Genomic DNA, 14672 nt, shown 5'->3' on the forward strand with positions numbered 1-14672 from the left:
ATCTTCCTTGAAAAATGACCATACTACCCTTATTATTTTCAAACTTCATTATTAAATCCAACATCAAAATTCTTCAATTAAATCTGTGAACTTTCAACTTATTTCGAAATTGAGCATTAAGTTTTCAAAATTTGCATTTAAGTTACTGACTCATATTTTGGGATGTTACAGAGTAACTTGGATAAGTCTAGAAACACTGATGAACTTACATAATGTACCGTCTATAAGGGTTATGAATCACGAATCAAGCATGCCGACATTTCTTGATATCGTTGCAATATAGAATTGAGATAAATACCATTGGAATTATTTGTTCGTCTCCCTAAGATCCATTCAGCGATGATTCTGAAGATGATCAGTTCGATAATAGTTAACAATATTAAAGTGTAAATACCTTTAAAGTACAACAATTTGACCGGTTGACATATATCACCGTGCTAGGATTGTTCAGCTCCAGTTAACTTGATATCCTGATAAATCGACACTAATCGTAAATACCATGGATCATCATTTTCTTTTTATTAGATCAAATTACTAAGAATCCTCCAAGAACCTAAAGTCCAAGTTGCCCCTGATTTCTTGAATAATGGAAACACTTCTGTCAGATCTAAAATCACAAATAACTCTTATGCATAGGATTCTGAATACCTTTCTGATTACATAGCGCCTTCAAAAAATATCTGAATAATTTATGATCCTGATAAATCATGTCCCAAATAACTGATCAATTCGTTAGCTATCAAACCCTTTTATAGTGATCTCATTTATGAATTTAACCAGTTTACAGAAGTTTCATGGCTCCCTACCTGATAAATACCAAGTACCTTCGAAAAATAAATGGATCCTATAGTGTGTTCCCTACGTACTACATGATTGTTTTATCGGTTTTGAAAATATGTTTCACCGAAGTTTATGATTTACTAATTTACTGATTTACTGACTTATGAACTATGGTTACATGACATGGGCTATCTGGTATCCTGTTTTCACTAGAAAATATAATCGTTTTTGATTTATGAATCATGAAATACATTGGTTACTACTTGAACTATTTTATTGGGACATTATCTGGGTAGGATATTGGAGTATGAAGGTTCAACTCAGTCAAACTGGTAATTCCTTATATAGGTTCAGACATATCGAGCTGGTAATTCCTTGCGGATCTAAGGTGACCATTGGGTAGGCTCCGAGGCTTGAAAAACTTTCTTGGGTAGGGTTTAGGCTCCAATGAGCTCCCTTGGGTAAATCATGAGACTGCATATGGTGTATGAGTGAGGGCATTTATGTAATTTAAATAACTACATGATCATTTTTACTATATATACTGGATCATTATTTTGATAATAAAGTTAATGTTTAATCTGATTTCTACTGAGTACTGTATGGGAGGACTAGAGTATGCAGATTCAGATCGGTCAAACTGGTTATTATTTATATAGGTTCAAACCGATCAGCTGGTAATTCCTTACAGACTTAAGGTGACCATTGGGTAGGCTTCGAGGCCTTGAGAAACTTTCTTGGGTAGGCTCTCAGGCCCCAAGGCACTCCCTTAGGGTGGATTTTTTGCTGTGTGCTTAGGGTAAGTCTTTATGGATGCAGTTCTGGGGAAACTGCATAAAGGTGTCATGTTTGAGGGTTCTACTATGGTTTTTAAAAATATGTTTTAAACTGTTACTTTTAAAAAAAACTATATCTTTCATTGGTTTTTGGTTGAAACACACTAGACATCCTATTCTGATCTCCTGAAAACTTGGTACTCTGAATGTTTCCTATGAACATAAATCTTTATGGCTTTTACTCGATGAAATATTAGTGGAACCTCATCTCATTACGAAAACATGCAGACGACTAAGTCAATAAGGAAAATTTATGATGTTCCTTTTATTTGTATGTCCTTTAGCATCACTCGGTAGTTCTATATTACTGAACTTCCCAAAGCTTACTCTTTTAGTCACCATTTCAGGTTATAGAATCATGTCATTCAGCTATCGACATCAGTAAAGGAGTTCTACCAGCGTTGCTTGCGAAGTACGGTGCATATGTTTGGGGGCATGTATATGGTATTATGTTTTTATATCAGAGTATGAAACATATATGGTTTTAATTATGTTTTTAGTATATAATGATTTCTGAACTTGTATTTTAAGTATAATTTGTTTCATAATTTTACACGTTATAACAAAAATTTAAAATTTTTCGGGATTTTACTATGGGTCGCTCCAGTGGCCCTATTGTGACACCTCAAATCGATCGGGTCACAGCATCAGTCTATTGGTGTTACACCTAGCTATTCATTATGTTCTAAACTCGTCCCTTTTGTTAAAAAAAATTAAATGTCATATGAGCTGACGTTAACATGATGATTGAGATATAATAGTTGTTTGAGATTCTAGGATCAACTTTTATCATATCACAATCAATAGGTTAACGTTAAGCTCATATTATTGTCAATTGTTAACAAAAATGGACGTTTTGGAACATAATGAATAGTCAGGTGACCATTTTGTAACTTTTAATAGTCAAAAGACTTAATAAAGTAACACATTATAGTTATATGACAATTTTATAACTTTTAGTAGTTAGAAGACTAAACAAATCATCACTATATAGTCTAGAGACTATTTGTATACTTTACCCATTAAAAATAAAAAATATTAAATGTTTTTTTGGATAAATCGAATTTTATTATCCAAAGAGCGGAGTTCTGCTACAAAAACAATCAACCAATCTGAAACAAAAGAACTATAGACAACCTACTTACAAAAAAACAAAGATTGGTTAGACTATACCCAAAGTATTGCAAAGGTTATCATTAGTACTATCAATTCTATTAATGTTTATACCCTTAAGTTGGATCCCCACAACTTCTTTAATAGCATTTAGCATGTATTCAATGGTTCTATGTCGACCTTGGAAATTCTGCGATTCCTTTCCTCCCACAATATGTAGATATATGCAGTCCATGAGATCTTCAAGATTGTGGTGAGTAGTGACTTTCCTTTCCATGTTGAAGTAGCCGGACATATCTTCCAAGTTAAGGATACATTCTTCAACCCGTTGAAGACAATATGGAATTCCAGAGCCGAACAACAAGAGGACATTGAGAGAAAATATGGTTTATAGTTTCCTGTTCGATGTTGCAGTCAACACAAGTCCCTTTAGAGATGATTCCCATTTTGAGTAACCTATCTCTTGTAGGAAGTCTATTTAGTAAAGTCATCCAAGTGATCAAGCTGAATTTTGGAATGTGCATGGGGAACCAGATAAGTTTATGCCAGGAAACTTTCTCCCCTTTAATTCGGATTGCATCCTAGATTTCCTTTAGGTTTAACGAACAAGAAGAAGAAAAGAGTGAGTATGCAGTAGCATGCATTTTAAAAATTCTGCTTACAGTCCAACTCATGTTATAACCTGCAACATAATTCCAGACTCTTGGTCTTTAAGAACATAATTATTTAACCAAGAAACCCAAATAGATCCATCACCTGCAAGGATTTTCTTAATAAGGTCAATAATACACGCTTTATTCCAATTTTTAGTGTTCTTCAGACCGAGCCCTCCTTCAGCTTTAGAAAAATAAATAAAATCCCAGCTGGCTCGAGCACCTGCAGCTCCCTTATCTTCACCTTTCCAGAAAAATCTGGAACAAAACTGGTCCACCTTTAATAAGATGGATTAGGGAATGATAAGATGTCTGCACCAGTAATATGAGACATTGAACAGGACTGATCAAATGAGTTCAAGTTTGCCTACATAGCTTAGATTCCTTGAAGACCAATTATGAAGCCTTTGTTTAATTTTATCAATTAGAACTTGACAGTATTTCTCAGATAGTTTACGAGTAACAAGAGAGATACCTAAGTATCTCACAGGTAAACTCCCTTTTTTGAACCCAGTGATTTGTTGAAAAAAGTCATTAGTTCTTGAAGAACTACCAATAGCAAAAAACTCACATTTAAATGAATTAAGATGGAGCCCAAAAATTTCATAAAACTGATCAAGAACACTTAAGACACCCAGAATAGAATCAACATTACCTTTACAAAATATCATTAGATCATCAATAAAAGAAAGATGTGTAAGGCCAATCTTCTTGCATTTTGGGTGGTAACCAAACACTCCTTTTTCAGCAGCCAAGTTTAGCATTTTAGAGAGAACATTCATTGCAAGAACAAATAAAGAAGGTAAAAAGGGATCACCCTGTCTTAATCCTCTTACTCCCTTAAAATAGCCAATAAGAGAGCCATTGATTTTGGAGGAAGAATAAGGGCTTTGAGAATAGAAGATGAAACCCCAATGAAGGGAATCAAAAGCCTTGTGAAGGTCAATTTTCATGGAGCATCTAGGGGAGATTGATTTCCTGCCATAGCCTTTGACAATTTCTTGAGCTAGGAGGGCATTATCAACAATACTCCTACCCTTGATAAAAGCTGTCTGATTTAAAGAGATAATGTCTGGAAGAAATTCTGACAATCTTTTAACTAAAATTTTAGTAATTGTTTGTAAATAGCATAACAGCAAGAGATGGGACGAAAATCTTTAACAACTCTAGGATTGGGAACTTTAGGAATAAGAGAAATGATAGTGGAGTTAAAGGCTGGATTCATGTAAGATTTATGGAAGAAATACTTGATAGCAAAATAACATCTTCTCCCATAATAGACCGGGCTTTCTTGAAGAAACAGGGAGTGGAGCCATCTGGTCCGGGAGCTTTTTCATTTCATTGGCTGAAAATGGCTTCTTGGATTTCTTTGACAGTGATTCCTTAACTAGGCTAGATAAAGCTTCTGGTGACTGAGAAAAATTCAGTAGCTCTTTAAGAATATTAGGATCAATGTTCTTGACTCTGCTATCAACAGTTCCTAGCAGATTACTAAAAAAACTGGTTATTTTCGTAGCCATAAGATCAAAGGATTCCAATCTGTTGCCATTATCATCAATAAGGACTCGAATGATATCTCTCTTATTCTTAAAAGCAAGAATACAGTGGATGAATTTAGAGTTTTTATCACCATTTTTAATCCACTGAACTTTGGCCTTTTGTTTAAGGAACAAAGTTTCAGCTTCTTCAAGAGTCCTCAAATCATTCTAAAGGATGAGCTCTTTTTCAATTCCTTCCTCGCCTTTTAAGGTAAGGAGTTACTGAGATTCCGGCTCTATTCTTTTAAGATTCACTCAGTCAAGAAGATTACTATAGTAGTCTTTGTTAAACTTCTTGAGGCTAGTCTTGAGTCTTTTATGCTTAGTAAAAAGGATAGACATTGGGTTGCCTTGCACGTTGAGAAGCCAAGAGTTCCTAACCACATTCAAGAAGTTACGGTGAGCAGACCAGAAATTGAAATATTTGAATGGTTTAGGTCTGTTTGCAGGATACTCTTTGGAAAGGGAGACAATAGCCATGCAATGATCAGAGATACCAGGGGCAGTGAATTCAACAAAAGAAAGAGGAAAGGAAGTAGCCCAGTTAGGATTAATGAGCACCCTATCAAGCTTCCTTGCAAGAAAAAGATCTTTCTGCTTGTTACTCCATGTAAATGTTGGACCAAAAAAGGATGATCAAGCTTTCCTAGCTCTTGGGTAATGTCTTGGAAGTCTTTCATAGCAGGAGTAAGATAATAACCAAGGATTTCATGGTCAGAACCTTCATGGGAATACAAAAAGATATTAAAATCTCCTTCTAAAATCCAAGGGAAGTGACTGACTATAGAACTCACATCTTTTAATTGCTGCCATAACTGTCTCCTTATAATTCCTTGGTTGCTACAATAGATAGTCGAGATGAAAAAGGGGAACCATTATAGAAGCTCTTAACAGTAATAATTTGGTTAGAAGTATAATAACAGAGAAGTCAAGACCTTTTCTCCAAAGTAACCAGATTATTCCATTAATAGCAAAATCATAGTTAGTACTAACATTCCAATTCGAGAATTTTGATTTGAATAAAGTCTCGAATTATCAACTTTAACTCTAGTCTCCAGTAAGCATAAAACATCAACATTGCTATGAGTAGCTCTATAAATCACTTTGTCTTGTTTGTGAGGACTGTTAAGTCTTCTTATATTCCAGAAACTTAAGATCATTGGGATGGAGAAGTTCCCAGTTGACCTTCAACATTAAGACTTTTATATATCTAAATGATACTTCTTTTTTGATTTCATTTCATTCACCAAACTTGCTACTCCCAAAGAAGCATATCTAACTTTCCTTTGCTGTTTTTCTAAGCTATGAGGGTTGTCATCAACAGAGTTAAGGACATCGAATCTATTCTTTGAACCAGTAATAGGGGCTTTAGAATTATCCTTACTAGGTCTACCTCTACCCCTTTTAATAACTGTTGGTTGAATATTTTCAACCTCTGAAGTATCTTGAACATTGACAGCATCAGGGTCATTAGGGGAAATAAAAGTAGTAACAGGGATAAAATGAACTGACTGAGCTTCAAAGTTAGGACAGACTCTGTCCCTATTAATGACAACAGAAGGAGAAGAATCATTCTGTAATGCTTCTGAAGACTGAAGTGTATTTATATTATTTGCAACATCAGAATCAATAGGGGTAACAGAGTTAAAATCAGGCACAATATTCTCTATCTGGGATTTACTGTCATTAGAAGAAGTAAGATCCCCAATTTGATGAGAAGAATTAACAACAACATTGACTTTATGAGAATTGTCATTACTAATCAAAAGGTCAGTGGTAACTGGATCTTGTAAAGCTTCAATTCTTTCAACAATAGAGGCTAAAGAATTAGAGATAGAAATTCCCTTTCTTTTCCATTCTTGGGAAACTGTATGAGTATGTTTTGATTTCTGAACACACCATTTTTCACTGTGACCAAATACATTACATTTCCTACATGATTGGGGTAGCCATGGAACCTCAACAAAGATCGAGGTAGTAAGACCATCTTTTAGCACAACATCAACATAATTAGGAATAGTATCATTAGCCCCAATTTCAATACAAACTTTTGCATACTCAAGTCTAGATTTAGACGCAGTATAGTATCCATAGATATGGGAACACCTGTGGCACTAGATACGTAGCTAAGAACAACTCTAGAAAATAATTCCAGTGGTACATTGAACAAGTGAATCCAAACATGAATTTTAGACAAATTAAAACTAAGGCTTTTGAGATTTGGTTCCTATTTTCTTAAGATAAGGGCCTTATTATGAACATTCCATGGGCCATTTTCAAGCACCCAAATCTTAGCAGATTCAGAGTAGAATGAGAATATAAACAGGTTACTTCCGGCTGAACTAACCTGCAATCGAGAACTCATCAAAGCTTTACTCCATAAGTTGTTGACGATCCTTTGAATTGAAGCAAAACTAGGAGAAACGCCAAGAAATTGTCCAACAAAAGCTAGTTTCCATTCAGAAATTATAGCTTCTAAGGTCTTCGAAGGAAGGAGTATAGTCGGGGTTCCTTCGCGAGACTTAGGTGGAAAATACTGTAGGTCATGACCTTCTGAGCAGCCAAATAACTTTTTCCAGTCCATCAGATGGAGGAATGTTGGCTTACTGCTTATACAAAAAAAATAAAGAAATATTGAAGTGGAAATAAAGTCGAAAGTAAATAAAGAAGATAAACTTCCAAAAACGATCAACTTCGGTTAGTTTGTTGTTAAACATTATGACACGTGTTGTGGTATGAGTGGTGGGACATATCCAGGGGCATAAAATGGGGGCACAGGAATTCCACTCATTAAAGAAAAATGAAATCTACAATCAGTCGAACGCTTGAAATAATTATTGTCTTTATATATTTTATGGGTAAATTGATATTGGTTACTAATGTTTTATTGTTTTTCACTTTTGATCACTAATTTTAAATTAGTTATTTTTTGATCACTTATATTATCAATTTGTTATTTTATCATTAGATCGTTAGCCATATGTATCTCAGTTGATGTGATACGTTAAAATGAATAATTTCTAATTTGACCTATAATTTTAAATGAAATATTAATTTAATCCTAATTTTTATCTATTTTTTTCTTTATTAATTTACTAGTATAATCTAAAACATAAATGTTGTCGTCTATCACCAGTGTTGTTATCCATCAACATTGTTTTTTTCACCACAAAACAGTGTCTATTTTTCCCCTGTTATCCAATAGCTAAAACTCAAATTAAAAAAATCTACGCACAACAATCATCATCGTTATTAGATTTCCTAAGAACCATTTGAAAGATAATAAAATTAAATCAAAATTAATCATTGAAATTAATCAACGTGACACGTTTATAATTAATAATTACAAGCGATTAAAACTAAAATATAAGCGACCAATCTTATAGTTTACCCATGTTTCATTTGGCTTTAGAGCTTAACAAATGTCACCGTTATTATTGTCTATCTTGTATACCATATTCGCAGGAGTATTTAATGTGAAATTAAACAATAAAAAGATCATTCTAATACAATTTGTCACGCGTCTATTATTTTCTTTCTAAATTATATATAAATATAGATTGTGAAGCATACCCCTTGAAAGACTTCTAAAGCCAAATGAAGCATGTGAATAGTTACAAGTGTTGAAAATATAATTAATAATTACGAGTGATGAGAATATTTTGTCGTTTAAAGCATTTGGGTCGGTTTTAAAACGAACATGTTTCCTAAGAATTGAGAGGGGAAAAGAGTGAGATGCCTAGCTTCAACAGCCATGGATTAGAGGAAAAGAAGGAAGAAATGATAGCGTTTTTGAGTTGACTTTGCTTCAGCTTTTATGAAGGGTGAAATGGAAGAGAGAAATAGAGTGGTGGTGGGGTTTATTTAGAATTCGGTTCTGTTCGGTTTAAATGAAAAAATAGATTACATTTATGAAGCTTTCGAAGAAGAAGGAGAAAAGAAGAAGAAGAAGCACGTGCAGAGGAGGAAGAAGAAGAAAGAATGGAAAAGGAGAAGGGAGAGGAAGAAGAAGAGGTGGATGGTTTTTTATTATTTTAAAATTGTCACATCACTTAAAGTTGATAAAGGTAGATTATTTTATTATTTCAAATTGTCATGTAATCCTATCATTAATGGACTAACGGAAATTAACGTCTTATGAACTTGAATCAAACGGACTGATAACGTTAGGGATTAAACGCACTTAATTAGAGAATAGGTGACTAAAATTGATCAGACCGAAAATATAAGAGACTAATGCATAATTTACCCTAAAAAATAATATCATTGTTAAAGAGACTAAAATCATAAATTGACAATTTTTGAAGGGTAATGGTTAAATAATACCATCACCTTCTAATATAATCATTCTTCACCATTAAAGCTGGAATCAGCCCACCAACCTATGGAATGATATGATGCGTTCTTAATTAATGGGAGACAAAGGCTCTTTTTGTATTCCACCAACAACCTGCTTTCACTTCAACTGCGAAATGATTGGTGAAGTGAACGGGACCCACGTGCTGATATTTTTGGCGATTTGATTAATACATATTAATGATTATTTACTTTTTAGTACAGTTTAATATATATTTCTCGAAGTAATACTCTTTCGGTTGAGTTGGCGAAAGGTGAGTCCCTAGGGATGCATTTACCCGTATTTTCACCGAGTTTGATACCACATGTGGAAGGCGCATACCCGGGGATGCGCCTTTCCTGACTCGACTGCCACGTGTGGAAAGCGTATCCCCGGGGACACACTTCTATTAAATGCCATAAATGCCCCCATCCGTTTTTCTTAACTACCCCTCCTCCTCCCCTATATAAACCCCCTCAACCCTCACTCATTCTTTACACCAAAATCATATTCTCCTCTCTTATATAACTCAAATTCTCCAACTATTTAAGTTTTAAATTTGTTATTAGTGGTAAGAAATTTATTTTTATGATAGTATTTTTTTAAATAGTTATTATATTTTATATTAATATATTTATGTAAATATTATTTTTTTTATTAAAATAATATTTATATAATTATTATTTATTTAGAATTATTAATTTTTTTTTGCTAATTATATTGTTTTGTCTACAGTTAAAATGGAAAATGAAATGCTGTTGCGATTAGATATTAATCATATCTCCAGACATTTTAGCGATATGGTAATATTTTTTATAATTAATGTTAATATTTAAATTTATTTTTATTTTAAAATTATTATGAATTTATATTAATTTTTATTTTTTATAATGTATATTATTTAGGACACTGATCGTATTTTAGAGACTTTTATTAAAAATCCACGTATACCGACACCGAAACGTATTTTGCCATATTTTGCTTCTGCCGGGTTCGGGTATATTGCAACAATTATTGGCGGTTGCAAACTCGAACATGTCCTAATTTCTGCACTGATTGAGAGGTGGAGGCCCGAGACACACACCTTTCACCTTCCATATGGAGAGGCCACAATTACATTAGAGGATGTCTCTATGCATCTGGGGCTTCCCGTCGACGGAAATATGATGTGTGGTATGGCGGATGGTGATTGACAGTCAATGTGCATTGATTATCTTGGAGCTGCTCCACCAGAGTTTAATGGAGGTAGAATAGCTTTATCTTGGTTGAAAGCTAATTTTGAGGTTTTAAATGAAAATGCTTCAGAGGATCAAGCAAAGGCATGTGCTCGGGCATATATTCTACGAATAATTAGAGGAATATTGATGTCCGAAAAATCTCGCAACCAGGTGCATTGTATGTGGTTGCGACATCTGATCGATTTTGATGAAGCTGGAAGATATAGTTGGGGCATTGCAGTTTTGGCATTTCTCTTTAGAGAAATGTGTCAGGCGACGAATTATAATAAAACTGCTATCGGTGGATGTCTCCTGCTTCTACAATCATGGGCGTGGTTCCGCATGCCTTTCTTATGCCCGATCGTGAATGAACCATACGTATTCCCCTTATTGTTGAGGTAATTTTCGAACTAAATTTTGATTTAAATATTTTCAATTAAATACGGTGATATTTAGTTTATATTATATTTCATAGGTGGTCGATGAAAAGAAAGGACCATAAAAGTATACCTACTGGGTTAGAGGAAATTCGTTTACTTATTGATACGAAAGCTGGGTCTGAGGTATGTTTTTAAATTTGTTTAATTATTAATATTTTAATTTAAAATGCTAGATATAATTAGAATATTTTATTTATTTGAATTGTATATTTATATTTCAGTTTCAGTGGATACATTATGCGAGCGATGAAGTGAAAGTTTGCATCCCACCCCACCTTAGTGGGTCATTAGAGGTATGGATATCGGTTATACATCTTATATGTTATGCTATTATTGAGTGGCATCCAGTTGATCGAGTGCTCCATCAGTATGGTTGTACGCAATATATTCCTGGAGCACGTAGGAATTTAGACGACGTGCATAACATAGATAGACGAGGAAAGAAAGATGTTAACTGGGTGGTGAGACACAGAGATTGGATTGCGCTTTGGGAGAACCGATATACACTGTTGGTCCCTCGACAATATTACACTGAAACTGGTCATATGGTTACGGATAACTATATGGAATGGTTTAATGAAAATGGGAAGCCATTTCTACTTTCAGCGGAAGCACGAGGGGTTAACATTCCTGGGCGCCAAGAAAGACGTCAACCGTCTCAATATCATCGTCCCCCGACGCGTGGACGGAGAGAATGTGCTACCAGTTCTGCATCAGTCCCACCACAATATCCTTATCCGTCGATGCCGTAGGGGTACATGCCCAGCCCTCCATTTATGCCAAGCCCACCAGTTCATATGCCATCTCCGTAGGGTTACATTCCGAGCCCGTAGGGTTACATTCCGAGCCCGCAGGGTTACATTCCTAGCCCGCCAGGTTACATGCCTAGCACGCAGGGTTTTATACCATATGGAGGTGCATATACGACTATGTTTAATGATCCAGCATATGGTTCATATGCATCTTATTTGGCTGGTGGTGCTTCTCCGCATACACCTCAATCTCCATCTGGATCACAGACATCGATGCCAATGTTTCCATAGTTTTCACAGTTCCCGGGGAGCGGTGGGATTGTTACTAGCACTCCTCCAGGGTCGTTGTTTTATACAGGCCCTTCAGCCCCTTTAGCGTCATCTACACCAAATGAAGAAAATACTGCTGATGATGATAGTGAAGATGAGGAGACTGAAGAACAAGTTCCACGAAGAAATCCACCACGAAATAGACAACCACCGCCATGTGGAACTCATTCGAGAAGACGACATCGGTGATCCAATTGTATTTTAATGTTATTTAAATAGTTATATTTCAGAATTTTATGTAATTTGGTTATGTTATTTAAATGTTTCATGGTTTTTACATACATATTTTTAATGTTATTTTTTATTCACATTTAACATTAAATGTTTGATAAATGTTTTTAAAATACAAATTATATTATTCGAAATTTAAAATAAAAATAATATTATTCGAAATTTAAAATTAAAATATAAATTATAGTATTCGAAATTTAACATTAAATTTCAACTTAATATTCCAATTGTATTCGAAATTAAAAGTTATATTCCAATTATAGTTCACAATACTTAAATTGAAATTAAATTTATCCATACATATGATTTTATCATTAACATATATATTAAAACGTATACATTAAAATCAACTTATCACTTCACATTTATTCGTAAAAACATCTCGATGCTCATTCCATACAATTTCAATGTCACAATCAACTTATCACTTCACATTTATTCAATTTATCCATAACATTTTATCTAATTTATTCAAACTTCACATAATGTTTTAATTTAAGTTATGAACTTAAATTAATCTATATGTATAATTTATTCTTAACTTGCTGAACTTTCAAAAGAAGTTAAATTTTGGTTATAATTTACCTGATTTCACAATCCATCTAGTGTCCCCGAGGGACATGAGTGACATAATAGGGCAATGATAACATATTCTCTGACAAAATAATGGAAGGTGCGCCCCCGGGAACGCGCCTTCAAGTCCCCTGAGAAATAATAGGTACTGATATGAATAGTGTCCTCGAGGGACATGAGTGACATAATAGGGCAATGATAACATGTTCTTTGACAAAATAATGGAAGGGGCGCCCTCGGGAACGCGCCTTCAAGTCCCCTGAGAAATAATAGGTACTGATATGAATAGTGTCCCCGAGGGACATGAGTGACATAATAGGGCAATGATAACATATTCTCTGACAAAATAATGGAAGGCGCGCCCCCGGGAACGCGCCTTCAAGTCCCTTGAGAAATAATAGGTACTGATATGAATAGTGTCCCCGAGGGACATGACTGACATAATAGGGCAATGATAACATATTCTCTGACAAAATAATGGAAGGCGCGTCCCCGGGAACGCGCCTTCAAGTCCCCTGAGAAATAATAGGTACTGATATGAATAGTGTCCCCGAGGGACATGAGTGACATAATAGGGCAATGATAACATATTCTCTGACAAAATAATGGAAGGCGCCCCCCCGGGAACGCGCCTTCATGTGAATAGTACTCCGATTATAGACACTATTATATGCAACATATTATAAACTTTTAAAAAAAACTTCAGTTCACAAGCTTTCAAATTCTCAAATTCCCAAACTCTAAATTCTCAAATTCTCTGAAAATGAGTCATCTTTCTGCTGTTGTTTTGTATGATAGAGAAATTAAGGAAGCTGAAGAGGAGGTTGTTTTTGAGTCAGATCATTATATCCCCTTAACCTTGAAGAGAAACATCACAATTGAGTAGTTAATCACAAAAATTTCGTTAAGGATTCGTGTAGCAGGCCAGAGAAGACTATCTTCACTTCAGTACAGATTTCCTACTGAACTTTTTCCGCTCACGTATACATTATTTCAGCTTTCAAATGATGATGATGTTTCTATGATGGTTGATGCTCATATGGGGAGTTCACAATCTCTTATTGAAATGTATGCCACTTTTATCGAGGTTCGTACAACTCGTGGTCTCTCATATTCCTCTCACTTTGACATTACATATCAAGCTGATCAAGTTGATAGCCCGACACAACTGATCTGTAATGATTTCACATTATTAATTGCGGATCCAACGCCAGATACCATGCCATCAAGTTCAATAGGAAGGCATTCATCTGCAACTGCTTATGATCTCAACCCACGTGGCTTCACCAATAATCCATATGGCAACATCTCTTCTACTTCAAGGGGCAGACATTCATCTGCCAATGTTTTCGACTTACATATGGAAATGCCAACGAGACGGCAGTCTATTCATATTCCACATGATACAATGGCCTCAAGTTCAAGGGGAGGACACGCAAGCGGGAACTTATTTGACCTCAACATTGGATTATCGGAGGAACCCTCATCTCCACCAGAAGAACCTCTTTGGGAGCCAGGTGCAGATGGTGCTGAAACGGGATTATTCGTTGAACCTGACTCACCACAGTTTAACGTACATTCTGATGATGACGAGGATGACGTTCCGATAAATACAACACCAACCAAACTTCCTGCACATATGTATGAGGCTGATTATGATGCAATGTATGAGCCTGAATTTCCAGATCTTCCTGATGTTGGCAACTATGGACTTCAATCATTAGTCAATGACGGTAATTTACATATTGGAATGGAGTTCGCATCGAAGGAGGAAGCAATGATGGCAATAAAGAGTTACAATATTCGTAACTCAGTTAAGTCTCGAGTTGATCGATCTAACACGGAGAAATATGTCTGCTACTGCGTCCAACGT

Source organism: Hibiscus syriacus, unplaced genomic scaffold (genome assembly GCF_006381635.1).
Source record: "Hibiscus syriacus cultivar Baekdansim isolate YM2019G1 unplaced genomic scaffold, ASM638163v2 tig00110159_pilon, whole genome shotgun sequence".
Lineage (NCBI taxonomy): Eukaryota > Viridiplantae > Streptophyta > Magnoliopsida > Malvales > Malvaceae > Hibiscus > Hibiscus syriacus.